The sequence below is a fragment of the Ornithorhynchus anatinus genome, chromosome X1 (assembly GCF_004115215.2).
Source record: "Ornithorhynchus anatinus isolate Pmale09 chromosome X1, mOrnAna1.pri.v4, whole genome shotgun sequence".
Lineage (NCBI taxonomy): Eukaryota > Metazoa > Chordata > Mammalia > Monotremata > Ornithorhynchidae > Ornithorhynchus > Ornithorhynchus anatinus.
Window position 1 is genome coordinate 8,575,176 of NC_041749.1, and position 27,504 is coordinate 8,602,679.

The 27,504-nt window shown below is 41.1% G+C and overlaps 1 long non-coding RNA gene across 1 annotated transcript in view; it reads right to left on the reverse strand.

Moving 5' to 3' along the window:
- LOC114806566 overlaps positions 1 to 14,344 on the reverse strand; it is a 75,285-nt gene extending 60,941 nt beyond the window's left edge. Inside the window, exon 1 of the long non-coding RNA XR_003754603.1 lies at positions 14,053 to 14,344. This is a non-coding gene — a long non-coding RNA (uncharacterized LOC114806566). The remainder of the gene's footprint in view (positions 1 to 14,052) is intronic.
- Between the last annotated feature and the right edge of the window lie 13,160 nt (positions 14,345 to 27,504).

Consider the following 27,504-nt stretch of genomic DNA (forward strand, 5'->3'; position numbering starts at 1 on the left):
GGATGAGGAGGAGGAGGAGGAGTGTGAAGAAATACAAAGTTCAGGCTTCCTAGTTCAGCAGCTGTGGGAACTTGTGCGAGAGTTAAAGAGCCTGCAGAGAAATGCAATTTTAAGACCAAAATAGAGTAGCTGTAATAGCAGAAGTTGGCAGTATTAGTGGTTGCAACAGTTAACATATTAGTAATAATAATAATAATAATGGCATTTGTTAAGTTCTTACTATGTGCAAAGCACTGTTCTAAGCGCTGGGGGGATACAAGATGATTAGGTTGTCCCACGTGGGGCTCACAGGCTTAATCCCCATTTTACAGATGAGGTAACTGAGGCATAGAGAAGTGAAGTTACTTGCCCAAAGTCACACAGCTGACAAGTGGTGGAACTGGGATTAGAACCCGTGACCTCTGACTCCCAAGCCCAAACTCTTTCCCCTATGCCATTCTGCTTCTCCATTTGTCTCTAGTATTCTCTAGTATTTATGGGGACCTGCCTCCATGCAATTGCCTGAACTAAGTACTTGGAAATGCAAAACAGGGAGACAACACATTTGCTGCCTGCAGCGATTTTAACGTTCACATAAAGAAAATATTAGCAAAGGATAAAGAAGTTTAATGAAAAGTTCAGTTGAAAACACATAGAGAAGTGCTCAGGATGCCTATATTAATATATGGCAAATGGCTGGGAAATTACAGGGCATGTCATGTTGAAGAAGATGGGATTTTAGGAAGATGTTGCACGTAGGGAGTGTTAGGATTTACCTTCTGACTCAGGTCAACCTAATGGTTGCCAACATTATGAGCCTGAAATGCGACACCAAACCAATAGTTTGCCACCTCCTGTGTTAGCTTGAAAAAGAGAGGAGCAACAATGACAGCACTTAAGAAGTGGATAGGAGTTGTTATGCTTCTTTACATGTCATGTTACATGTGAAATTTGCCTTGTGTAGATCCATGGTGTTTAATGAGACCCCTTTGATCTTCACTTCCCAATGAGAAAACTGAAGTAATTAAGGAGCATAAAGTAGATTGTAAACTACTTAATGCAATGACAGTGGTGTTTCTTATTTTAGGCCCTCCGCTTTTCCCTCACATAGTACCATGAACTTCATAGTGTTGAAGAAATCTTGAGTTTCATTAAAGTGATTTTATAAAATTACAGAGCCAGACCCAAGACAGATTCACATATAAAATCCTGGTCTCATACCACTGGAAGAAGCTTCCACCAATAGCAAGCCATGGAGAGATGTTTAGCTTAGGTAATTCTTCATTTGTAATGATCTAACTGATTCATATACCACACTTCAAGTATATATCATTCAATCATATTTATGGAGCACTTATTATTAATAATAATAATAATAATAATAATAATAATAATGTTGGTATTTGTTAAGCACTTACTATGTGCAGAGCACTGTTCTAAGCTCTGGGGTAAACACAGGGGAATCAGGTTGTCCCACGTGGGGCTCACAGTCTTAATCCCCATTTTACAGATGAGGGAACTGAGGCACAGAGAAGTTAAGTGACTTGCCCACAGTCACACAGCTGACAAGTGGCAGATCTGGGATTCGAACTCATGAGCCCTGACTCCAAAGCCCGTGCTCTTTCCACTGTGCCATGCTGCTTCAGTGCTTGTGTGCAGAGCACTGTACTAAGCACTTATATAGCACATTTTAATCCATGGAGTTACTGAGGGGGTAAAAAAGACTAAATTGTGCCAGGCACTCTACTAAGCATAGTACTATACATAGAAAAATTTTAAAATTAGGGTATTTTATATATTTTTATACTTTCCCATTTCCCTTATCCGTAATTAATTTTAGTGTCTTAGACTGTAAATTCCTTGTGTGCAGGGATTGTGTCTACCAACTCTACTGTTCTCTCCCCTAGGGCTTAGTACACTCCTCTGCACACAATAAGCACTCAATAAATGTCACTGATAGATTACTTCAGAGAGAACAGTTAGTTTATCCCAATTTGATAAATGAGAAAACTGAGACACAGAGAAGTAAAATGACTTGTCCAAGGCCACTAAGCCTGCAAGTCATGGAGCTGGGACTAGCGTGGCGTAGTGGAAAGAGGAGGGGCTTAGGAGTCAGAGGTCATGGATTCTAATCCCAGCTCTGCCGCTTGTCAGCTGTGACTTTGGGCAAGTCACTTAACTTCTCTGTGCCTCACTTACCTCATTTGTAAAATGGGGATTAAGACTGTGAGCCCCACGTGGGACAACCTGATCACCTTGTATCCTCCCCAGTGCTTAGAATAGTGCTTTGCACATAGTAAGCATTTAACAAATGCCATCATTATCATTATTATTATCCTTTGATTAGCACTGTTTGTTTCCTATTTAGATCTATCTCAGGTAGATTATAAAGAAAAGGTCCTAACTATCTATACTCTATTTATACATGAAAGTATAAAAAATACAAATAAAAACATATTTATAAAAGTAGTAGTGACACTTATCAAAGATGTATTGTACGCAAAGCATTGAACTCAACACTGCGATGAGGCAAGCTCTCTTCTCTCCCTCCTTGTCCCCTCACTTACACTTTTGAAAAAGCCCTCACATTTCAAGCCCTCCTAAAATTTTTACCTCTTCCAAGAAGTCTTCCCCGATTAATTTCCCAACATCTTAAACCATATGAACCCATCAGCCAATTTTATCACTTACGAGCTTATTTATACTCATTATCAGCATGTGCGCATATATGTCTGTTCAACGTTTCACTCTGACAGCCCTAGTTGTAGATATTTCTAGTTTTGTCTCAACCACTGGAGTGTAAGATCCTTGCAGGTAGAGAACTGTCACTTCTTTGTTCTCTACTTCCCAAACACCAGGTTCAGTTCACTGGCCCAAGTAGCAACTCAAAAAACACTACTCCTATTACTACTAATAATAATAACAATGGTATTTGTTACTAAGCGCTACTATGTGCCAAGCATGGTTCTAAGTACTGGGGTAGATACAAGTAATCAGGTTGTCCCACCTGGGGCATCCAGTCTTAATCCCCATTTCACAGATGAGGTTACTGAGGCACAGAGAAGTTAAGCAGCTTGCCCAAATTCACACAGCTTAGCGGAGCCGGGATTAGAATTCAAGTCCTCTGACTCCCAAGCCCGTGCTCTTTCCGATAAGCCACGTTGCTTCTCTATTATTAATATTATTACTACTATTATTACTAATAATACAATCCCCAAAATTTCTGTTGCTTTCCTCTTAGGTTCACCGATTGCGTGGACTCCTCAACCTAGCCCTTATCCCGCCCATCCAAATTTTATATTCCCTCCTTTATCTTTTCTTGTCTAGTCTTGTCTCATCATATCTTCCCTCCTTTCCCCACAAGCTCATTATTGGCAGGGAATATGTCCATTATATTGTTGTATTGCTCTCTCCCAAGGACTTAATACAGTAGTCTCTGCATATAGTAAGCACTCAGTGAATATAAATGTTTGAATGAATTCCTGTCAAACCATCACTGTCACAAGCTTCCTCTCTTCACCACCCAATCACTCCTGAGAGTGCAGCCACTTTTAAAGAACGATCCAGGAATGTACCTCTTTCCCCCTAAACTCTATGCCTCACCACTTAATCCCTGGGGCAAGGACCATATTCTCCCTTCTTCTCATCCCTAAAAAAACCCACAACAAACTGGAATAAAGTTCACTCTTTATTAATCACACTAGCACAGCACAACATGAAGCCAAAAGACTTAACAGATGGGTAAAACTCTGCGATTGGAAACTAGTGAGTTTCTGCCTCTCAGGCTGTGGAGGATGCTAAATCTTTTTTCCCCTTTTCTGCTTCCTCCCCCATTCTTACCCTACACCTTCTTCTCTATCCCGCTTGCCTAGGGGCTCCCTGCTTAATTAATTAATTAATTAATTCATTCAATTGTATTTATTGAGCACTCACTGTGTGCAGAACACTGTACTAAGCGATTGGGAGAGTTCCATATAACAATAAATGGTCACATTCCCTGCCCACGGCGAACTTACAGCCTAGAAGGGGAGGCAGACATTAATATTAATAAAGAAGTGACAGATATGTATATAAGTGCCATGGGTCTGGGAGGGGGAATGAAAAAAAGGAGCGAGTCAGTGTGACACAGAAAGGCGTGGGAGAAGAGGAAATGAGGGCTTAGTCAGGGAAGGCCTCTTGGAGGAGGAGGTTTTGAAGAGGGGGAGAGGAATTGTCTGTCTGATTTGAGGAGGAAGGGCATTCCAGGCCAGAGACAGGACAGTGAGCCAGGGGTCGGCGGCGAGACAGGCAAGACGGAGGCAAAGTGAGAAGGTTCAACCCTTGGAGAAATGAAATTGCCTGTCAAGGATGACTGACAACTGGACGCAAGAGAAAACTTATCGGCCACACTGTTTTTCCTAGTATACTTAGGCTTCCCTCACAGAGCAGCCTCGTTGTCGGTTGGGAATGTGTCTATATTGTTGTGTGTTCCTCTCCCAAGCGCTTAGTAGAGTGTCCTGCACACCGTAAGGATTCAAGAAATGCAATTTATTGATCGATTGGGCTCAGAGACAGTGGTATAATACTTAGTCCAACTGCTGTTAGCTCTACAAAAGGAGGATTCTATCAAAGTCTGATTGCTGTGACAGAGAAACAAAACACATTGTATGAAAAAAAAATAGTATGTCTAAATCATTAATTTGTATTCTATCACAAAACAGGTGATACTCATTTTTGCCTATGGTGAGTCTCAGAAAACTCCCTTGATGTTTGAGCTTTCATTTCAAATCTTCTAAACTGTCAACTGATATCTTCTGCACCAAGCTGCAGGAGGCTGTATGCCAGAGATTCTAACTCTGATGTACAAGCTGTAATACCTATGTGGAAACCAAAAAGAAAAACAACCCTCATCTACTTTATATTTACCCAGAAGGCTTGGAACCAGGAACAAGGCTACAACATTATGTATGAAAGTTTTCAGGGTTTATTAGACTAGTTAAAAAGCAAAATGCATGATAACTAAACAAGATGCATGAAGAACCCAGAAGAAAAAATGTGGCCATTTTCTGATAATAGAATACAAAATGGTTGATCTACCCTTAGGGAGGGACTAGAAATTTTAAAAACACACTGAACCTGAGTAGGTTTGAATCCAGATAGATTGGTTCTGCTTATCCCTCTCTGTGGCAGGGACTCTGACCCAGTGCTAATCGCTATTCATGTGTCTTTTAATATTTACTTTTTTTTTGGAATGAAAATTCAACAGTGTCAGAGATCAGAAATTCTTCAGTGGCAGCTGCATGAGGGATAGTGAAGAAGACATGAAAATATACAGCTCAGAGACGGTAGGAATTTGCATATGTGCAGGTCTATTTTCATTTATATGTACATTTATATTTGTATTTGTTTCTCCATTCAGATATTGATCCAGGTCTTTCTCCCAATATATGTGCTCTATTTTTCTTGCTAAATCCTTTTCCTTCTACTCCTGCTGTTCATTTTTGTCCCCTTTAATTTGCACTAACTTTAAGGCCAGAGAATGTGGGCCTTGATTTGATTATATTCATTCATTCATTCAATAGTATTTATTGAGCGCTTACTATGTGCAGAGCACTGTACTAAGCGCTTGGGATGAACAAGTCGGCAACAGATAGAGACGGTCCCTGCCGTTTGACGGGCTTACGGTCTAATCGGGGGAGACGGACAGACAAGAACGATGGCAATAAATAGAGTCGAGGGGAAGAACATTTCGTAAAAACAATGGCAACTAAATAGAATCAAGGCGATGTACAATTCATTAACAGAATAAATAGGGTAATGGAAATATATACAGTTGAGCGGACGAGTACAGTGCTGTGGGGATGGGAAGGGAGAGGTGGAGGAGCAGAGGGAAAAGGGGAAAAAGAGGGTTAAGCTGAGGGGAGGTATAAGGGGGATGGCAGAGGGAGTAGAGGGAGAAGAGGAGCTCAGTCTGGGAAGGCCTCTTGGAGGAGGTGAGTTTTAAGTAGGGTTTTGAAGAGGGAAAGAGAATCAGTTTGGCGGAGGTGAGGAGGGAGGGCATTCCAGGACCGCGGGAGGACGTGGCCCAGGGGTCGACGGCGGGATAGGCGAGACTGAGGGACGGTGAGGAGGTGGGCGGCAGAGGAGCGGAGCGTGCGGGGTGGGTGGTAGAAAGAGAGAAGGGAGGAGAGGTAGGAAGGGGCAAGGTGATGGAGAGCCTCGAAGCCTAGAGTGAGGAGTTTTTGTTTGGAGCGGAGGTTGATAGGCAACCACTGGAGTTGTTTAAGAAGGTGAGTGACATGCCCAGATCGTTTCTGCAGGAAGATGAGCCGGGCAGCGGAGTGAAGAATACTCTCCTCAGTCCTTAATACACCTCTCAGTAGGGGTTGTTGAACATCATTAATTGATTGTTAGATTAATAAGGCAAGAAAGGATCGGTGAGAGAGCCAATAGGAGGTTGCTATCTTAAGCTTTTACAGGTGGGGCAGGACAGTGTTTGGCACATAGTATGCACTTAACAAATACTATTATTATTATTAGGAAAAATAGAGATTGGCCAGCAACTCCCTATACATGGATTTTTGATAAGCGATCAACCTCCTTGAAGGATTGATGCAATGGAGCCCTCACAAGTTTCATAAAAGAAGAGGATTTCCCGGGAGAGTTGTTACTCTATATTACAGTATTTATGGAATGTACGGACCTAGGATAAGCCTGCACTTTCGTGGTGGTGGAGTGCAAAGGATCCCACCGACTTAGCTTTCTGACTAATAAGATGATCAGCTGATGATGATTGGTTATTGAGGTATTTGTTAAATATTTACTATGTGCCAGGCACTGTATCAAGCATAGAAGATACAAATTTGTCCAGTTGGACAAAGTCCATGTCTCACATGGGGCTTACAGTCTTAATCACCATTTTACAGATGAGGTAATTGAGGTGCAGAGAAGTTAGGTGACTTGGCCTAGGTCACATAGAAAACAAAAGGCGGAGCCAGGACAAGAACCCAGGTCCTTCTGTCTCCAGCCTGAGCTCTATCCACTAGGCCACACTATTTCTCACCAGGTGTTTTTTTATACCTGCTCGGGTGGTAAATCATGGGGGAAAAAAGGTGGGAGAGGAAAAGGCTTATTCACCCCACCTCTATTTCCATGGCCCTTAAGACCATAGCCTTGCATTCTGTTGCTTTCCTTACAACTAATTTCTTATAAGGTCTCTCTCTCTCTCGCTCTCTTACCCCACCACTAGACTGTAGGCTCCTTGAGGTTAGGAACAGTTTCTCCTAACTCAACTAGATTGGGAGACCAAGTGCCTAGGTGAATTTGGGCAATCCCCACAGAAGCATCAAAAACACATCCCTTTAATCTGGAAATTTTCAGGCCGGAGCTGAGTTGAGTTTAAACCAGTGACTGATTAAAACTGGAAACTTTGATGTTGATCCAATGGAAAGAATATTACTCTGGGAAACAGGAAAACTGGCAGTGTGGTCTAATGAAATGGGCACAGTTCTGGGAGTCAGATGACCTGGGTTCTAATCCTGACTTTATTACCTGCCTGCTGGGTGACCTTGGGTAAGTCACTTAACCTTTCTGTGCTTCTGTTTCCTCATCAGTTTCCTTGGAAGAGTCCCAAAGGGGAAAGGGACAGTATCTGACTTGATTATGTTGCATTCATCTCAGTGTTTAGTTCCATGCTTGGGACATAATAATTACTTAACAAATACCCTGATTATTAATAATATTATCCCAGTTCTTCCTATAGCTGGCCACACATGTCCACACATGCCCTTAATAATACTGGTGGTATTTCTGAAGAGCTTACTATGTGCCTGGAACTTTACTAAGCACTGGGGTAGATACAAATATTTGCAGATTGGACAAGGTCCCTGTCCTGCTTGGTGCTCACAGGCTAAATTGGGGAGAGAGCAGTCATTTAATCCACATTTCACATATGAGGAAACCAAAGTTCAGAGATTGGAGAGTTGTCCAAGGTCTCACAGTAGGCTAGTGGTAGGGCAGGCAGTCATCTGAATCAAAGCACTGTGCTTTTTCCACTAGGCCACATTGCAGTACTTTGCAACCCCATTTAGATGTTACAGACTGGTCCCCAAAAGGAATATGACCGGCAGAGATAAGAGAATGCAGTTGATTCTGAGTAAAACCCTTAGCACTATAATTGATTTATCTCTACAGTTTCTCACACTATCTGGATCAAGGCTCAACTTTCATCACTGAGGGGAGAGTCCACTGTCATTTCTTTTTTAATGATATTGGTTAAGTGCTTATTATGTGCCAGGAATTGTGCTAAGTGCTGGGGTAGATACAGGATAATGCAGTTCACCACAGTCTGTGTCCTGCGTGGGCTCGCAGTTTTAAACCCCATTTTACAGAGGACATAACTGAAGCTCAGAGAAGTTAACTGTTATGCCTAAGATCACACAGAAGACATGTAGAGGAACCATGATTAGAACCCAGATCCTCTGACACCTTGGTTCTCTGACACTCGGGTCCTCTGACTCCCAGACTCTTTAGGGCCAGGGCCTATTCACTTCTTCTCATTCATTTCATATCTTTCTTACCCTTTGTAATGATAATTACTCCATAATTTCACTTTTAAATGCTTTGTTTTTCTTCAGTCTCCATGCAGCCTATATTTAGAATAATTTAAAAGACACCTTTCTCTAGATAGTGGACTGCATTCATAATCATCATCCTTTTCATGCATGAAAATATTCACCTAATATGTATTGTGATAACCACCCAAGCCTTGTGTATCAGCTATTCCTCTGTGCAAATATTTATTCATCAACATATCGAGATTACTACTTATTAATATTTACTTGTCAGTGGTGCATGTTTGCACATTAATGAAATATTTACTGGTAAATAATTTCATAGTTCAACAGCGTGCTGAGGAATTGGCTGTGACCATAAAATATCATTCAATAAACACAGTCATGTGAATCATTTCTTATGTATTGATTTCCAAGGCAGGATCATACAATGTGAGAATTAATGCGATAGCAGCAGGCACATCTGTAAATTATTTGCATGTCCGACTCAAATTCAATCTTTGGCTGGTGTTTTGAAAATTCACCCATTGTCTTCTGTGGAAGTTATTTTGATAGTTTAAGGGGCATGACTCTAATCAAGCTATTTCATATCTCTGCAAAAGTAACGCATGATTGACTAGGAAATCTTTTTCTCCTTACTTAAATTAACCAAACATAGCTCTGCTTCCAAAACCAGAGAACGATAGGACTATTGGTTTGTGACCTTCGGGGTCAACGCCAGTATTCACTCAATTGTATTTATTGAGTGCATGCTGTGTGTAAAGCACTGTACTGAACAGTTAGCACTGTGCTAGCATGGAGTAGTTCTCCCAATGGAGCAGAAGCCAGGCCAGAATCAAATTTAACTTTGGAAATGCAAAAAAAAAAACAAAACAAAAACCCAAACATCTGTTCTCCTTCTTCCAGATGACTCCCAAACAAACATCTGTTTTCCAGAGTAATAAATAAATCTCCTTCCGACTTAGACTGTGAGCCCTATATGGGACCGGAACTTTGGCCGTCCTGATAAACTTTAAATACCCCAGTGCTCAGAACAGTAAGTGCTTCACAAATTCCATAAAACAACAACAACCATCTTCAGGATACTTCCTGTACGGGGCTACTCTTTGCCTGGATCTATTTCCAATTAAATATCATAATAATGATTATAACGATCTACTGGGCTCTCTGATACCTATCAGCCAAAGCAAAAAACATGAACTAAAAGTGCTAAACAACTGCTATGAAAAACAGAAAAAAAAAAACAAACAAAAACAAGTTCTCTGACTTGAAGCATCGTGCATTTAGCGTTTCAATCGATGATATTTATTAAGTGCTTACTGTGTGCTAAGGACGATGGTAGGTTCTTAGGAGAGATATACAACAGAACTGATGAACATGACCCCTTCCCTGGGTGAAAATTCCTGCATTCGGTAAATCAACTGCACTGACTATTAAGTCAATGAGTATATTTAGTGAGCGCTTAGTGGGTGCAGAGCACTGTAATAAGCATTTGGGAGAGTGTGATATACCAATAAACAGACACATTCCCTGCCCACGACGAGCTTACCTTGTGACCAGACTCTTTGTACGGTTCTGCGGTGATGATAGCTGCACAGATTCTTTGCAATACCCCTTTTCTGACATGGCCACCAGTTTGCAAAGAGCCAGCCTCCTTTCTCTCTAATCAAAGGTCATGGCTCGGTAGAAAGAACGCTGGCTTGGGAATCAGAGGTCATGGGTTCTAATCCCAGCTTCACCAAATGTCACTTCACTTCTCTGTGCCTCAGGTACCTCATCTGGAAAATGGGGATTAATACTGCAAGCCCCACAGGGGACAACCTGATTACCTGGTAACCCCCCAGTGCTAAGAACAATGCTAGGCACATAGTAAGCACTTAACAAATGACATCATCAACATCATAAAACATTCTCCAGGTATTTCACATTCGTTGCCTTTAGACTGTAAGCATGTTATGTGTCTGTTAAATTGTCATGCTGAACTCTCTCAAGAGCTTAGTACAGTGCTCTGCACAGAGTGAGCACTCAAATATGATTGATTGATTGCCTGCAAGGGGAAGCTGTGTGGCCTAGTAGAAAGTACAAGGGACTGTCTCCTCGTCTAGACTGTAATCTCATTCATTCATTCAATCATATTTATTGAACTCTTATTGTGTGCAGAACATTGTACTAAGCGCTTGGGAGAGTACAATATAACAATAAACAGACCTATCCCATGTCCACAACACAGGGAACATATTTGCTAATTTTCTTGGTTTGTTCCCATCCAAGCACTTCGAATGAATGAATATCATTTATTGATTGATCGGTATTTATTGAGAGCTTCCTCTGAACAGAATACTGTACTAAATGCTTGGTGAAGCAGAATGCAACAGATTTAGTAGGCATGATCCCTGCCCATGTGTAGTTTACAGTTTATTGAGGCACACATATATGAAAATAAAATATAGACAGGGGAAAATAAGTAGAGTACAGGATATGTGCATAAGGACTGTGGAGCTGGAGTGAGTATTAAAGTGCTAAAGTGGCTTAGTATTATTTTCACATATCTGAAATCAGCATCCCCACTCTTCTCCTTCATCCCTCTTTTCTCTGCGAATCAGATTTCATGGGTTTGGGGATTTAAAAACTTGCTTGTCAGGAAAATCTGCATGAGGTCATAAAACAGATAGAGCCCGGCAATTAATCCTAAAAGGCTGGTACCTAAGGGCACAGTAACTATGCCATGGAGATTTAAAATAAAGTCTACTACAGTTTAGTGGGGGATTTGCATCACTACAATCCATCCTGTGGGAGCTAAGAATTAGTGAAATCAAACTGAAAACATCACACCACTGACACTTAACAAAAGGCATCTCATATTTTATTTATATAGGTTCATTAGGTTCAAGATGACTCTAATAGTGATATTTTTATCATTGTTCACGTGCGGCTAATAAAATCGCCTTCCCCATTATGCTCAGGTAACGACTCTTTTTTGTTGCACTGTTGCATTTCTTACCCATAAAATCTGATTTTCCTTCCTCCCACTGGCCATCATGATCTCATGAAGTTCCGACTTCAAACTAACGTCAGTGAATTGTGTGCAAGTAGTTTTTTAATCTCAGTATTTTCTTCTAGAAGCACCTTCAATTTTAAAAGTTGTCCCGTTGCCTTCTTACTCCCGTAAGCTGCAACCTCGGTATGGGCAGGGAACGTGTCTGCTAATTCTGTGGTATTGCACTCTCCCAACCACTTATTACAGTTCCTTGCATATAGTAAGAGCTCAAGAAATACCACTGATTGATCGATTATACTCAATCTAAACCGCACTGTTCAAATTTGACTTCATTCGTTCAATTGTATTTATTGAGTGCTTACTGTGTGCAAATGTGGTTATTAAAGCATCTATAATACAAGCAGAAAAAAAACCAACCCAAAACATTCATGTAGATAGTGAAACAGCATCATCCTGGAGGTCAGAGAACGTGGGCTCTAGTCGTGGCTTTGCCGCATGTCTGCTGTGTGACCTTGGGCAAGTCATTTAACTTCTCTGTGGCTCAATTACCACAGTTGTAAAATGGGGATTAAGGCTGTGAGCCCCATGTGGGACAGGGGTTGTGTCCAAACTGATCAACTCCTATCTACCCCAGTGCTTAGAATAGTGCTTGACACACTAGCAAATGTTTAACAAATACCACAGTTATCATTATCAATAAATTATTATTGTCATTATTATTAATAATAATATTTAGCTCCATTTACCTGGGGTCTGACTTCAGAAGTGTAATATTTATGAAATCGGGTGATTAGCTGCCTTTTAAAATGGCAGCTGTAACAAATTGAATTTCAAAAAAAAGTTAGTCATGAAAGTAAAAGTTAAATAAAGCACTCAGTTCAGTTTGGACATGAGTTGTTAAACTTAAAAAGAAATATTAGTTCACTGTCGGCAAGTGGTTTATGAAAAACTACAAGATGGATAGCATCTTTGTAGGTGTTTTTATCAATAGTGTAGAACTGGCAACTATAGGAAAGATGCAGAAGTTAGGAGCAGTTTATCAAGGTTGCATGATGACTCCATGAAAATTCATTCAGTCATTCATTCAATGGTATTTATTGAGCATTTATTGTGTGCAGATCACTGTACTAAGCAGTTGGAATGTACAATTTGGCAACAGATAGAGACAATCCCTGACCAACTACAGGCTCAGAGTTAAAAAAGGGAGAGAAAATATAACTGACCACTTCACATTTCCTCTCCATACTCCAGAATTTGACAGAATCAAGGATGCTTGCTGTGGGCAGGGAACGTATCTGTTTGCTGTTGTATTATACACTCCCAAGTGCTTAGTACAGTGCTTTGCACACGGTAAGCACTCAATAAATATGATTGAACAAATGCATATTTCATTCACACAAAAGACCTGGGAGAGGCCCAGAATTTTATAGGTTCACCCGGGAGACAAGAAAAAGATGCAAATGTTTAAAATGGGTTTATTCTCAAGTAAAGTATTCTATCTGCTCAGCACCCATTTCCAATTACTGCTGATTATCTTAAGTGCCAGACTTCCATATACACACTGCTCATGTCCTGGCAGGTAAAAGAGTTGAAGAAAAAAACTGCGCAAAGTATTTATCAAAGTAAATGTATTTTGACATGCTAAAAAAATGGGGACTTAATCCATCATTTGTCACTTTTCTCACAGTCACCAAAAATAAAATTTAGGTGTGCAAGTTTATGTGCACGATTAACCTAATTATGAGATGCTTTCAAACAGAGGATGGCTTAAGACTAGGGGACTTTTACCTCATGAGAGTGACAGTGGAGTCCCTTAGTTGTGTTTCCACAAACTAGGACCAAAACTAGCTGTCTCACCATTAGGGAAATACAAGGAAAATATGTGTTTAAGAGGTCCAGCCAGGACCCAGTTAAAAATTCTGTGCTGGTCCAGTGACCATGGCTGAATCAGCTTTCCAAACAAGATAATGACCAATGTTGGGATTTAATCGGTACCTCAAATTGGAAAGGATAAGCACACAAAACATCAAAGTGAAGGTTTCCAAGGTAATTTTTAAAGGCACTGAGGTTCAAAACTGCAGAGGTCAACCTTGATAATCTAATCAACTGAAATCAGATACTTGGTGTTGGCTTTTTTTAATAGTATTTGTTAAGCACTAACTATGTGCCAGGCATCGTAGTAAACACTGGAGTTGATACAAAGTAATCACAGTGGACAGAGTCCCTGTCCCGGATGGGGCTCGTTGTCTTAACCCCCATTTTACAGATGAGGTAACTGAGTCACAGAGAAGCTAAGTGTCTTGCCCAAAGTCATAGAGCAGACAAGTGGCAGAGCCAGAATTAGAACCCAGGTCCTTCTGACCAACAGGCCTGTATTCTATCCACTGGACCCATACTGCTTCTCGAGCAGCGTGTTTCTGAAATTTTGCTTGGGAAATGTTTGGAATAAGATAGTCCTTCAATTAATTCCCTCTAACTTCTCTTTTACTCCAGGTAGAGCGTAAGCAGAGAGAAAATCTTTACCACTTGGAATCTCTTCTGGCTGGCTGTTAAGGGCAACAGGCCGAAAGGCAGAAGGAGGATATCGAAGGAAGCTTCAGATTGAATGGCCTCTCCCACTTCTTCAGTTCTCTCTTTCCTCCATTCTCCCTGAGGAGAAATTAGCCCACTGAAAGGAAGGTAGGGTTTTCCCAGAATGTCCAGTTGCTTCAGGAAAGGACTGGAAAGCTGGAGAGCGGCGTGGTGTCGTGGATAGAAAACAGGCTTGGGAGTCAGAAGGTCAAGGGTTCTAATCCTGGCTCCACCCCTTGTCTTCTGTGTGACCTTGGGTAAGTCACTTCACTTCTCCAGGCCTCAGGTTCCTCATCTGTAAAATAGGAATTGAGACCGTGAGCCCCACATGGGACAGGGACCAGGCTTGACTCTATTTGCCTGTATCCACCCCAGCGCTTAGTACAGTAACTGGCACATGGTAAGCGCTCAACACATCCCATCACCATTATTATTATTAGAAAGAACCACCCTTCCACCCCAAGGGTTTGTCGTTCATGCTATCTTCCTTTTCATTCCCTTACCTGGCTTTCTTTAAAGGATTTGGAAATGGCCTCTTCTGGATATGGTCTTACTCACTACAGGAACATAAATACTTAATCATTACCGTTGCAAATGTATTGGGCTGAGGAAAGGTTGAATTTGAAATTAGATTTTTATACTTTTATGTTCCACCGTATTAGTAAAGTGGTACATCAATTTTCTAATCCTTATTTCTATAAAAGTTAATTTTGCCGCTCCTTTGCCTCTAGGGACAGAAAAGACGAAATGTGCAAACTGAAAAATAAAGCCCCTTCTGTGTAGACAAACTAATAAAAAATCCTAATTATACATATTTCCATGTTGCATATGCAAATTAATAAAGCATAAACTGCTTAAATTACACAGAGTATTCTGACAAGAGTAATTCAGCTTTATGGATACGTCTACCCATTTCAATTGTATAAATAGGGAATATATGCAATATTAGGGAGACATATGCTCAGGACAGTTATGGAAACACTATAAAATAAAATATTAAAATGCTGCAACTTAAATTAACATTAAAAAAGAATGAACAGCAGCTGCTGAAAGTGTAAATGATTGAGCCACTTCACTAGAGACAGGAGTGGATAATTCAGACCTTCAAATAGGTTTTCACAGAGTATCTCAAAGGATAAGATTAAGGAATCCTCAAAAACACAAAGTAGAAGGCTTAAAGTCTGCCTCTCAAAGATGAAAAGAAGGGAGATAAATGGATGGTTCTTAAAATATACTAAGCAGATATGTCTCTTAGAGAAGCAGTGAGACCCAGTGGATGGAGCATGGGACTGAAAGTTAGAAGAACCTGGGTCTAATCCAGGTTCCGCCACTTGTCTGCTGTGTGACCTTGGACAAGTCACTTTACTTCTCTGTGCCTCAGTTACCTCATCTGTAAAATGGGAATTTAGAGTGCGAGCCCCATGTGGGACAGGGACTGTGTCCAACCCGATTAGCTGGCATCTATCCCAGCACTCAGTACAGAGCCTGGCACAAAGAAAACACTTGACAAATACCATGAAAAAGAAATAGTAAGGGATCTGAAAAAGCCGAACTTGAGAACATAAATATCTTTCTTGTCGCTCTGTATTCCATGCAACCCAGGGGACCCAGATCTCCCATAAAATGGGAGTTGAGTTCTTGCAGAACCGCCCATTTTAAAAAAAACACCCAAAAAACTCCGGTTGTAGTATTCACACATGTCCTAGCCACACACATACACACTCAAGCTAATCACGTTGGACACAGTCCGTGTCCCACATGGGGTTCACAGTCTTAATTCCCATTTTACAGATGAGATAACTGTTAGAACCCATGTCCTCCGACTCCCAAACCCATGCTCTTTCCACTAAGCCATGGTGCTTTTCACCCCTTGGTTCACTGAATCGTATTTATTGAGCATTTATTGATTGAAGAGCACTGTTCTAAGCGTTAACAGCCCTGGTCCTCTGATGGACAGATAGGGGTATCAGTGGGGGAGGAGGTGTCATGTCATCGCCCCTCCTCTACAAAACGTGGGCGCGGGAAGGAACCAAGCCAATTTGGGAGGGTGACGAGTCCCTATTCCCTTGGTCCCACCCCCTTGTCAGTAGGCCAGACAGTACCTAGTTTAAACCACCTACACAATCAATGAGGCACCCAGATAATGTAGCGGCTTAGTGGGTCATCTCGAAGAACTTCACCTGATAAACAAGTCGTTGTTCAAAATGACACTAATCCTTTGTGGAAGACTTTGTAGCTTCATTCATTCAATCGTATTGCCCGAGCACTTACCTTATGCAGAGCGCTGTACTAAGCAGTTAAGTGGATAGATCACAGGCCTGGGAGCCAGAGGGACCTGGGTTCCAATCCTGTTTTGCCACATGTCTGCAGTGTGGCCTTGGGTAAGGCACATCACTTCTCTGGGCCTCGGTTACCTCATCTGTAAAATGGGGACTGAGACTGTGAGCTGCCCGTGGGACAGGAATTCACTTGTAACCACCCCAGCGCTTAGTACAGTGCCTGGCACATATTAAGCACTTAACAAATACCATGATGTTATTATTACCTTGTATCTATTCCAGCGCTTAGAGGAGGACTTGGCACATAATAAGCGCTTAACAAGTACCATAATTAACACGTACCGTAATTACATCTTGTTGCATCCAAAACAGATTGGTGCTTTTGTTCTCCAAATCCTAGCAAAATTATCTTCAAAACTCATTGAAAACCCATATTATGGAGGATCTCAGCTTATGTGCTCTCCAACAACGGTACCGTCTGAGGCTTGGAGGAGCCGAAGGATCGTGAACATCGCTGTTGTTTTCTTCTCATCACTCATTACAAATTTATCCTAGGCTTTCTTGAACCTATTGCTATTTTCTGCCTGTATACCTCCCTGGAACAAAGATAATCTACAACTGCCTTTGGAAAAAATCAAGGGAGACAAAAGAGCCTGGGCTTGGGAGTCAGAAGTCATGGGTTCGAATCCTCCCTATGCCACTTGTCAGCTATGACTGTGGGCAAGTCACTTAACTTCTCTGTGCCTCAGTTACCTCATCTGTAAAATGGGGATTAACTGTGAGCCTCACATAGGACAACCTGATACCCTGTAGCTACCCCAGTGCTTAGAACAGGGCTCTGAACATAGTAAGAGCTTAACAAATACCAACATTATTATTACTATTACATCCTAGTAAATTCAGCTAGCAGACCTCCAAAGAATTTCAAAGTGACTTGGAGAAAATCCCCCCTTTTAATAAAGTATCTAAGCTTCCCTGTCCTGGGGACAGGGATGGCATCTATCAACTCTATTGCACTGTATTTCCCAAATGTTTGGCGCGATCCTCTGGATGCGGTAAGCGTTCAATAAACACCCTTGATTGATCTATTGATTACATATCAATATCTTAGTTGGAATATTCTTCAATCAGGTACTAATGGACTGGTGCATTTGCTTCCTTGTTGATTTCTCTGTCTCCAGTCGATCTCCACCCAGTACTTCACTCTTCTGACTGGATCATGATCCCGAATTTTGAAACAGTACATCTCTGCTGTACTGCTTCAGAAATCTCTATGGTTTTCCCATTCTTCTCCACATCAAGTAGAATCTCCTCATAGTTTTTGCTCTCCTACACGTGACCTCCGTTCTCCCACTACATCCCAGCTCCCACTCTCCAATCTCCTCAAGCTAACCTCCTCATTGTGCCCTGCTCTCCTTTCCCTCCCTTCCATCTGCCTAAAACTCAATGTCCTTTCATATACACTAGACCACAACACGTTCCCTCTGCAAAGTCCTTCTGAAATCACATCATTCATTCATTCAGTGGTATTTATTGAGCGCTTACTGTGTGCTGAGCACTGAATGAGGCATTTTACTAAGTAAAGGTCTGTGTGGAAATGCAATTGGGTGAGTGTGAGTGTTCAAGTGCTGTGGCAGAAGTGGGGAAGTGATTGTGGAGGGACTAGGAGGAGTTAGTGATGAATTAGGGAAAGCTTCCTGGAGGAGGTAAATGGAAAAGGATGCTGAGGTGACTGAGGAGGTGGCAGGAAAAGTAAGGTGGCAGCCAAAATGTCCTCCAGTTTTGGGCTTCTCTGATATATTGTGTTATACAGTGAGGTTTGGAGCTCATTGTCGTCAGGGAATGTGTCTTTTTATTGTTGTATCATACTCTCCCAAGCGCTTAGTACAGTGCTCTGCACAAATTAATTACTCACTAAAAACAATTGCTGACTGCCTGACTAGCCTGCTTAATCACTGGCTATGTGCACTGGGGCTGAAGGAGAGAGGATGCAAGGAAGGAAAAAGCTAGGCTACGAAGAGTATCTCCGATCTTGTTTCTAATATGTTCATGTGCTAATTATGATTTATCACCTACTCTTTCTTTCATTCAATCGCATTTATTGAACCATTCCTTTGTGGAGAGCACTATATTAAGTGCTTGGAAAGTATAATTTGGCAACAAAGAGAGACAATCCCTCCCTAACGGGCTCAGAGTCTTAATTTTCCAGGAACAAATGGAGGAAAAACAAAAAAACAAGTATTATGAATTTCTTCCTAGCTGGTCATTCAACTGATTCATCATTCAACTGATTCATCTGATGCCCCATACTGTTTTAATCAGTAGGAAGTGAAAGCACCAGTTGATAATAAAGTTGTAAAAAAAGAAACTTCTGTATTCTTGTCTATTGGCATTATCATTCATTCAATCGTATTTATTGAGCACTTACTGTGTGCAGAGCACTGTACTAAGCGCTTGAGAGAGTACAATATAGCAATTAACAGTCACATTCCCTGCCCACACAGGGCTTACTGTGGTGGCTTAGTGGAAAGAGTACGAGCTTGGGAGACAGAGGACGTGGGCTTTAAACCCATCCCTGCCACTTTTCTGCTGTGTGACCTTGGGCAAGCCACTTCACTTCTCTCTGTCTCAGTTACCTTATCTGTAAAATGGGGAATAAGACTGTGAGCTCCACATGGGACAACCTGATTACTTTGTATCTACCCCAGCACTTAGAACAGTCCTTGGCACATAGTAAGCTCTTAACAAATAGCGTAATTACTATTAGAGTGGGTGAGACAGACAGCGATACCAATAAATAAAATGAAGGGATATATACATAAGTGCGATGGAGCTGGGAGGAGAAAAGGGCAAAGGGAACTAAGTGCAGTGCAGAAGGGACTGAGAGATGAGGAAAAATGGGCTTCTGGGAAGTCCTCTTGAAAGAGATGTGAAGCGGGGGAGAGAGTATTTGTCGATGGATTATTTTTCCTTTAGATCTTCTCGGAGTTGTTTTAAAATGTCAAGATGAAGGGTGAGGCAACTGCTGACAATCAGCTAGGTCAGCCTAAGGGTCCATCCCACAGGGGTCAGTGGGAGTGATTGCTCAGGGTGTTTTTTTGAGCTGAACTCCCAGGCTCCTTCAGTTCAGGTCTCTGAGGAACATTCTGAGAGGTTCCTAACAGGGTTGAAAAGACTCAATCAATCATATTTACGGAGCACCTACTATGTGCAGAACACTATACTAAGCATTTGGGAGAGCTCATGTCTAAACTGTAAGCTCACTGTTTGTAGGGAATGCGTCTGTTATATTTATTTATTTATATTCATGGCTGTCCCCTCCCTCTAGATTGTGAGCTTGTTGTGGGCAGGAATGTGTCTGTTGTTATACTGTGTTCTTCCAAGTGCTTAGTACAGTGCTTTTCACACAGTAAGCGCTCAATAAATACAAGTGAATATTGTTACATTGTCCTCCCCGGAGTGCTTAGTACCGTGTTCCGCACACAGTAATCACTCAATAAAAATGATTGACTGACTGACCGAACAGATCGGTCAACAGAATTAGCAGAAGCGTTCCCTGCCTGTAACAAACATACACATAATCATTAATATAGTAACTTTGGACTTTCTGGCCGATTTGCTCTTTGAAGTCTATACTCTTTTAGTTCTGACTCCTTGCTACTCTCTTTCTCTTGTGCTCAGGTGGAAAAGTTGACAGCTCTGCTGGTCACTGGGGCAGGAGTGCTGATATCAACAATCTTGAGATCGGCTCCCTGGTGGGAGTTGGAAGGGATGGCCAACTACTTTGTTCTTGTCAGTCACACCTACAATCCCCGTCAGTACCACTGTTATTGTAAGAATGGCTATAAATAAATCTTACTTCAGTTTACTTGGACTTTGGGCTTATGGGATGGAACTCCCCTTCGGAGCGGTGTAGTAATACAGCAATTTTAAAGTCTATTTAGAGCAGCTCGGTTCGAGAGTGTTATAATTCTGTGAGGTGTTTGCTCCACAAAGGTTCAAATTCAATGTGAATGAACACACATCTCCAATGAAAGCGATTGGAAAAGAAGGGAAAGTGGTTCACATATTTTAATAGTGAAAAACATGGGTTTGCTTCATAAATGAGAATTGATGCTTAAGTTTGAATATGATCCATCAGATCATTTTTTAATACTATTCTTTTTAAATGCTTATTATGTTCTAGGCACTGTAGTAAGTGCTGGGATAGATACAACATAATTGAGTTGAACACAGTCCCTGTCCACACAGGGATCATGGTCTTAAACTGCTAACTGAGACACAGAGAAGTTATGCGACTTGTCCAAAGTCCAACTGACGAGTATGGAGCTGGAATTAGAACTCAGATCCTCTGACTCTCAGACCTGTGATCTTTCCACTAGGGCATGCTACTTCTCAAAAACACAAGAATTAAACCGAAACATCCCACAAAGACAGTCATTTGCGGTCTGAGTTGTTTTTGTTAAAAGCCTATTGTAGGATAATATATTTTAGCTATATGCTTTTTAAAAATAGTAAATTTAATAATCAATTTAAAACATAGACCACATAAGCAGAAAAACTAATGCACAAAGATGGTTCTCATACACTCTTCATTTTTTCCTAACTATAGCTCCAAACAATCTTTAAGTATATGCAAAATAAAATGATTCCTGTTTATTCATTTAATTCCTTTTTAGAGATGCACATCACAGTTGACTCTGGATGCATTTTTTAAATGTGGAACAAAGAAAACCCCCCACTATTCTTAACGTTAGTACCAAGAACTGTGGAGGATATAAAAATAACTCTGTTTTTCTTTGCACAGTGGATAAAAATGGAAATTAAGAACCACCCAGAATTAATAAAATATAATGCAAAAGTCCCTCAGGCTGCCAGGAGTAGGAAGAGAACCTGGAGGCAGTGGAACCACTCTTAGACCTTTCTTCTCCAATTCTACAGCCTGTTCCCTTGAAAATATGGAGTGTTTTCTCAGAAGCCAGTGAGGGAAAGTAGGCTGCCATTTTGTGCCATTTGATGTAATTCCATATGCATTCTGGGGTTATTCAATTTGAGTAATTTTAGGACTATACATTTCATGTCTGAATGTGAGGGGAAAAGTAATTCAGATGTGTGATCCTCTTTACAAGTAAAGAATCTGGAAGGTATCCAATTAGATGTTTGAACAATCTGGTAAGTGGGTTACTTAGGAAAGAAAAAAAAAATCCACCCTCTTATTTTCTGTGTATCAAAAAATATTTTGGTAAATTTTGAAAAGCAACATGGCCTAGTGCATAGAAATAAAACAACAATAATAATAATGGTATTTGTTAATCACTTACTATGTCCCAAGCACTGTTCTAAACACTGAGGTAGATTATAAGGTAATGAGTTTGTCCTATGTGGCGCTCACAGTTTCAATCCCCATTTTACAGATGAGGTAATGAGGGACAGAGAAGTTAAGTGACTTGCCCAAAGTCACACAGCTGCTAAGTGGCAGAGCCGGGATTAGATCCCATGACCTCTGACTCCCAAGCCCGGGCTCTTTCCACTGAGCCACGCTGCTTCTTAGACAGACCTGGGTTCTAATCCCAGATCCTCATATGGGATTAGATCCTCATGTGAACCCCATGTGGGACAGGGATTGTGTCCAACTTGATTAACGTATATCTACCCCAGTGCTCAGTACAGTGACTTGATACATACATAGTGAGCACTTAACAAATACCAAAAAAAAAAAAAAATGCTGGCCACACACAGCCCTTAATATTATTTTTCATTTCTATCCCTTATTCTATACCATAGTTTGAGAGTGTTTCCCTTCACCTCTGATGTCTTATTAGGTGCAAATTACCTAAACTATGTTTGACTGGATTATAGCCACTCCTCAGCAGCTGCATCTGATCATCTTCTGCCCAGTTGAAGGGGTTGATTTATGACAAGCTCATGACCCTCTAATTGATTCCTACAGACTGGCTCTGATTATCTGGAATATCTGCCAAGCTTCTGATGCAGTGAAACCATAAAGGAAACCAGAGACTGAGAGACAAGGAGAACATTTCTGGAAAATACAAAGCAGTATTCTTCCCCCACTGACCTACTCCTGGCCTCTCAATGTGATGCCGCGGATCTTTGGTCAGGGGAGGAACACCTGAAGCGGTTATGTCCTGGATTCCTTGGGAAGGATCTTGCCCACCCAGGGCATTCCCCTCTGTAACTCTCGATCTGTGGGACAGAGAAGAGATGGGGGTTCTGGAAGGGGTGCTGTCAATGGAGGGAGGCCGAGGACCCACTCTGGGCAGGGTAGAAACCAGGCTGAATACAATGACCCATCTCCCTCTTCCCTGCCTTCATTCCTAATTTTCTAGGTCATTTAATAAGAATGATAATGATGATATTTTGTTCAGCTTTTACTACGTGCCAGGCATTGTACTGAGCACATAGGTGGATTCAAGCAAATTGAGTGGGACACAGTCCCTGTCCAATATCAGGTTCACAGTCTCAATCCCATTTTACAGATGAGGTACCCGAGGCCCAGAGAACTGAAGCGAGTTGCCCAAGGTCACACAGCAGACAGGTGGCGGAGCCGGCATTAGAACCCATGACCTTCTGACTCACAGGCCCATGCTCTATCCACTACATCACTATGCTTCTACTAACATCGATTAAACCACTTAGACAGTGGATGAGGTGGCCAGGTACTGCGGCAGATTTTCAGGTCATCTTGGAGGACTTGGATAGATAAATGGGTCATAGTTCAAAATGAGGATAATCCTGGAATCATGATGATAATTATGGAATTGTAGCCCCATGCTAACTCATAACTGAAGATTCAACCACCTGGTAGATGCAGTCTGTATGGTTTGATGCTTCATGCCCAACAGAAATCTGAACAATCGGTAATCAATCAATCAGTGGTATCTATTGAGTGCTTACTACAAGCAGAGTACTGAATTAAGGGCAAGGGGGAGTGAAATGCAGTTCTTAGGAGAGCCTAACACACTAGAGTTGACAGACATGATCCCTGTCCACAGCAGTTTACAAGGTAATGACCAGTCCAACTTCACATAGAAGTGTTACAGGTAGTAAAGGAAGGAAGCAGCTTCATTTAGCAATGAATGATGCAGGTGTCAGTGAACTACACAGAAGAATCGTTAGCCAAAGAGGATCTCACAGGACTTTGACAATCTGATACATCACTGAAAAATGACAAAACAGTTGAAGTTGGGCAGGGACCATTTCTACCAGATCGTTACTGTTTAAATTGTACTTTCCCAAGCATTTAGTGCAGTAAGTGGTCAATAAATATGATTATTTGAATGATCAGTTCACCACCTGATAAAACCTTGGAATTAAACAATATTACATCAGTTTTCAAGAGAGCTGATGAACTTATAAATATTATTGAACAGAGAGGCCGTGAAACAGAGAGGAATTCGAAGATGGGCAGAGGTGTTCAGAAAGCGTTCAACCGATAAACTGTTTACCAGGGTTGTAGATTGTAGGTTGTCAAGAAACTCTGATGGAATCTAGATGGGCATGTGGTCTTTTCCCCATAACTCAGCTCCTACCCCACTGAAAGACTGCCGTGCATCAGTGCTGAGATGTTTCTGAAGCTCTGTTCTAGAAAGTCATTCCACTTATTCTTGCTGAATCTCCAGCTGATGTGCCTTCTGTTGCTCTCCCACAACCGTTCCCAGCTCTGCCCCATCATTTGAAATTGTATTTCCTTGTGTCCTCATAAGGTCCTTTTTCTCTTCCCTGTTTCTTCATTTCACCAACTGGGGCTGGGAGTGGGGGAAGAGCAAAGGGAGTAAGACAGGGTGACGCAGAAAGGAGTGGGAGATGAGGAAAAGATGAGGAAGCAGAGCACTGTACTAATTACTTCGGAGAGTATGATATAACAGAGTTCGTAGACACATTCCCTGTCCGCAATAAGTTTACAGCTTCGAGGGGGAGACAGACATTAATATTAATGAAATGAATAAGTAACAGATATGTACACATGTGCTGTGGAGCTGAGGAAGGGCTGAATAAAGGGTACAAATCCAAGTGCAAGGGCATCACAGAAGGGAATGGGGGAAGCGGAAATTAGAATGTAGTCAGGGAAGGCCTCTTGGAGATGTGCCTTTAATAAGGCTCTGAAGTCTTTTCCTCTCCATCCAAACTCTACCTTGTCAGTACAATCTCCCATCATATCCTGATTGGATTCATGCATCAGCATCCTTTCTGATCCTTCAACCTCCTGTCTCTCCCCACTTGTCTATACTGAACTCTGCTGCCCGGATTATCTCTCTACACAAAGACTCTGGGTATGACACCCCTCTCCTCAAAAATCTCCAGTGGTTGCCTATCAACTGCTGTATCAAGCAAAAACTCCTCACTCTTGGCTTCAAAGCTCTCCATCACCTGGCCCCCTCCTACCTCACTGCCCTTCTCTTCTTCTACAGCCCAGCCCACACACTCCGTTCCTGTCTCTAACCTCCTCACCGGGCCTTGTTCTTGCTTGTCCTGCTGTCGACCCCTGGCCCATGTCTTACTTCTGACTCGGAATGCCCTCCCTCCTCACATTCACCAAACTAGCACACTTCCCCCCTTCAAAGCCCTACTGAAAGCTCACCTCCTCCAGGAGGCCTTCCCAGACTAAGCCCCCCTTTTCCTCTGCTCCTCCTCCCCATCACCCCGACTTGCTTTTTCCGCTCTGCCCCCTCCATGCCCCACAGCATTGTGTATATATGTGCATATTCATTATTCAATTCATTTTATTAATGGTGTGTATATATCTATAATTATATTTATTTATATTAATGCTACAGATGCATGTTTTAAAACCCAGGCTAAGGATCTTTTGATGCAGAAGTGGATGGGCAACCACAAGTTTTTTGCTCTAGGAATATAAAACTCCTTGTAGGCATGGAACGTGTCTGCTGGCTTTGTCGTACTCTCCCAAATGCTTAGTACAGCACTTTGCCCAACAATAAGTGCTCAGCAAATGCCACTGATTGGTTTTTGCCTGAGTCAATTTCATCCATCAAATTAAATGGATAACTGGTCAACTCCTCGTCCTCTCCATCCTTTTACCCCTATTTCCACCTTGCAAGGATCCTTCTGTGCAATACTAGGGAATACACTTTCTACACTTTACCTTTATAGACCTGCATGGTGTTATGTACACATTCTCTCATTTGCAGGGATGTTTCCCTTATCTCTACTATTTTATACCCTTTAATGATTCTTATAATGGAGTTTGGCATTGCCCTTCATTGAGGAGAGATGCTACTGTTACTCAAAGTTTATACGCAGATTAAGAGAACATTATCCAATGTTGCAGTCATGACTATTTGAAAGACATACAGAATTTTATTTCGTGTGAAAGGGCATAGGTGTCCTTATCTCTTTGGAGCTGTTCTGAGAGCTCTCCCTTTTTACCTAAAAGATATTCTGAGATTGAGGCCATCACGGCTCTGATAGTTTCTTCCTACAGTTTGTGAGTTTTCTAATTTGCTGCTGAAAATTGATCAAGGGTCCTATTCGACTGCTTTTTATTAAGCAGACAATCTGACTCCAATTTCTGTTTCTCTACTTAGGGCTCACTGCTGGAAATCTTGGATTATAATAGGAAGACACTTTAGAGGATTGTCTTGCTGCAATATTCCATTTTAGGGGACTATTCAGGTAATCCTCCCATTTATTTCTGTATTGTATTATTTTTTAAAGTAATCATCACATTTTTCTGTGACCGGGGTTAGAGTAGCAAGGAGAAATAGCCAATAATGAAAAAAAAAAATTCCTGCTCCAATAAGATTACCTGAAATAACAGAAAACAGGTTGATCCAGAATAGTAGGTTTGTGTCTTATGATATACAAATTCAAGAAAATAAATACTGCGCATTAAAGTGAGCCCTTCTTAAACTATTTTGAGGCTGTCATATTTCTATGATACCCCAGGAAGAAGACAGGAATAATGAACAAATATGGCTTATTCAGCTCATTCTGTGAAATGCTTCCTGAAATCTTATATTGTTCAAACTTAGTCCTCTGCAGAACGTGAGCTCTTTGTGGTCAGCGATAGGATCTAACAACTCTGTTGTATTATATTTCCCTTACATCTTAGTACAAGTGCTCTGCACACAGAAAACAATAAATATCATTGATTGATTGTGCTTAGTACAGTACCTGACTCATAGTAAGTGCTGAGCAGATACTATTATTATTATCAATATTTATGTTAATCCCAGTAATGACAGGAATGGAAATTGGGAAACCCAGAGGATTTTCCCTAGAGCCTAGTGACATGAAAAGAGGAAGAATCAGTTTCTCTGTGCACACAATATCATTGACTGATTAATTTTTTTATGGTATTTAAGTGTTTACTATGTGCCAGGCACTGTATTAAGTGAGTGCTGGTGTAGATAGATACAAATTAATCAGGTTGGACATGGGGTTCACAATTTAATCCCCATTTTACAAGTGAGGTAACTGAGGCACAGATAAATAAGTGACTTGCCCAAGGTCACACAGCAGAGAAGAGGTGGAGCCATTTGATTGATTTATTGATTAGCTCTTGAAGGCAAACATGGATAAACTTTTTGACTACTGGAGTGAGAAAGGAAAGAAAGGAAAGAGTTGGATAGATTAAAAAAGGAATTGTGGAAATTACAGAACATTGGAAAATTAATTAACATCTTTATAGGCAACTCAATACTTCAGTTGTATGCACATTGAAATATTAAAAATGAATCTAAAATGAAGGCACCGAAGAGGTAAACAAGAAGATTATGTGCATGCAGATCGATCTTTAGTCAGATTATTTAGCGATTAAAACATTATCTATTCATTTTGGAAATGATTTTATTCACTTTCCTCTGGGCTGAGGAAAATATCAAATGAGAAAGAAATTCCTGAAGCCATTGGATTTGGCATATCCTTAAAAGATAACAGAAAATATATGAATGTTTCACAAAACAGTTAACTTTTGTGATGGAGGTAAATCATTTAGGGGTTTCGTTTTCTGTTTTTTTGATTTTTTTTTCCCTAAAAAATATTGCTGTTTTAGAAGATCTCTGTTAGATTGGCTGAACTATTTCTGACAATCTGTTGGTTTGTTTTTGGACAACTATAACTGACATTTTTATAAATTCTTTCA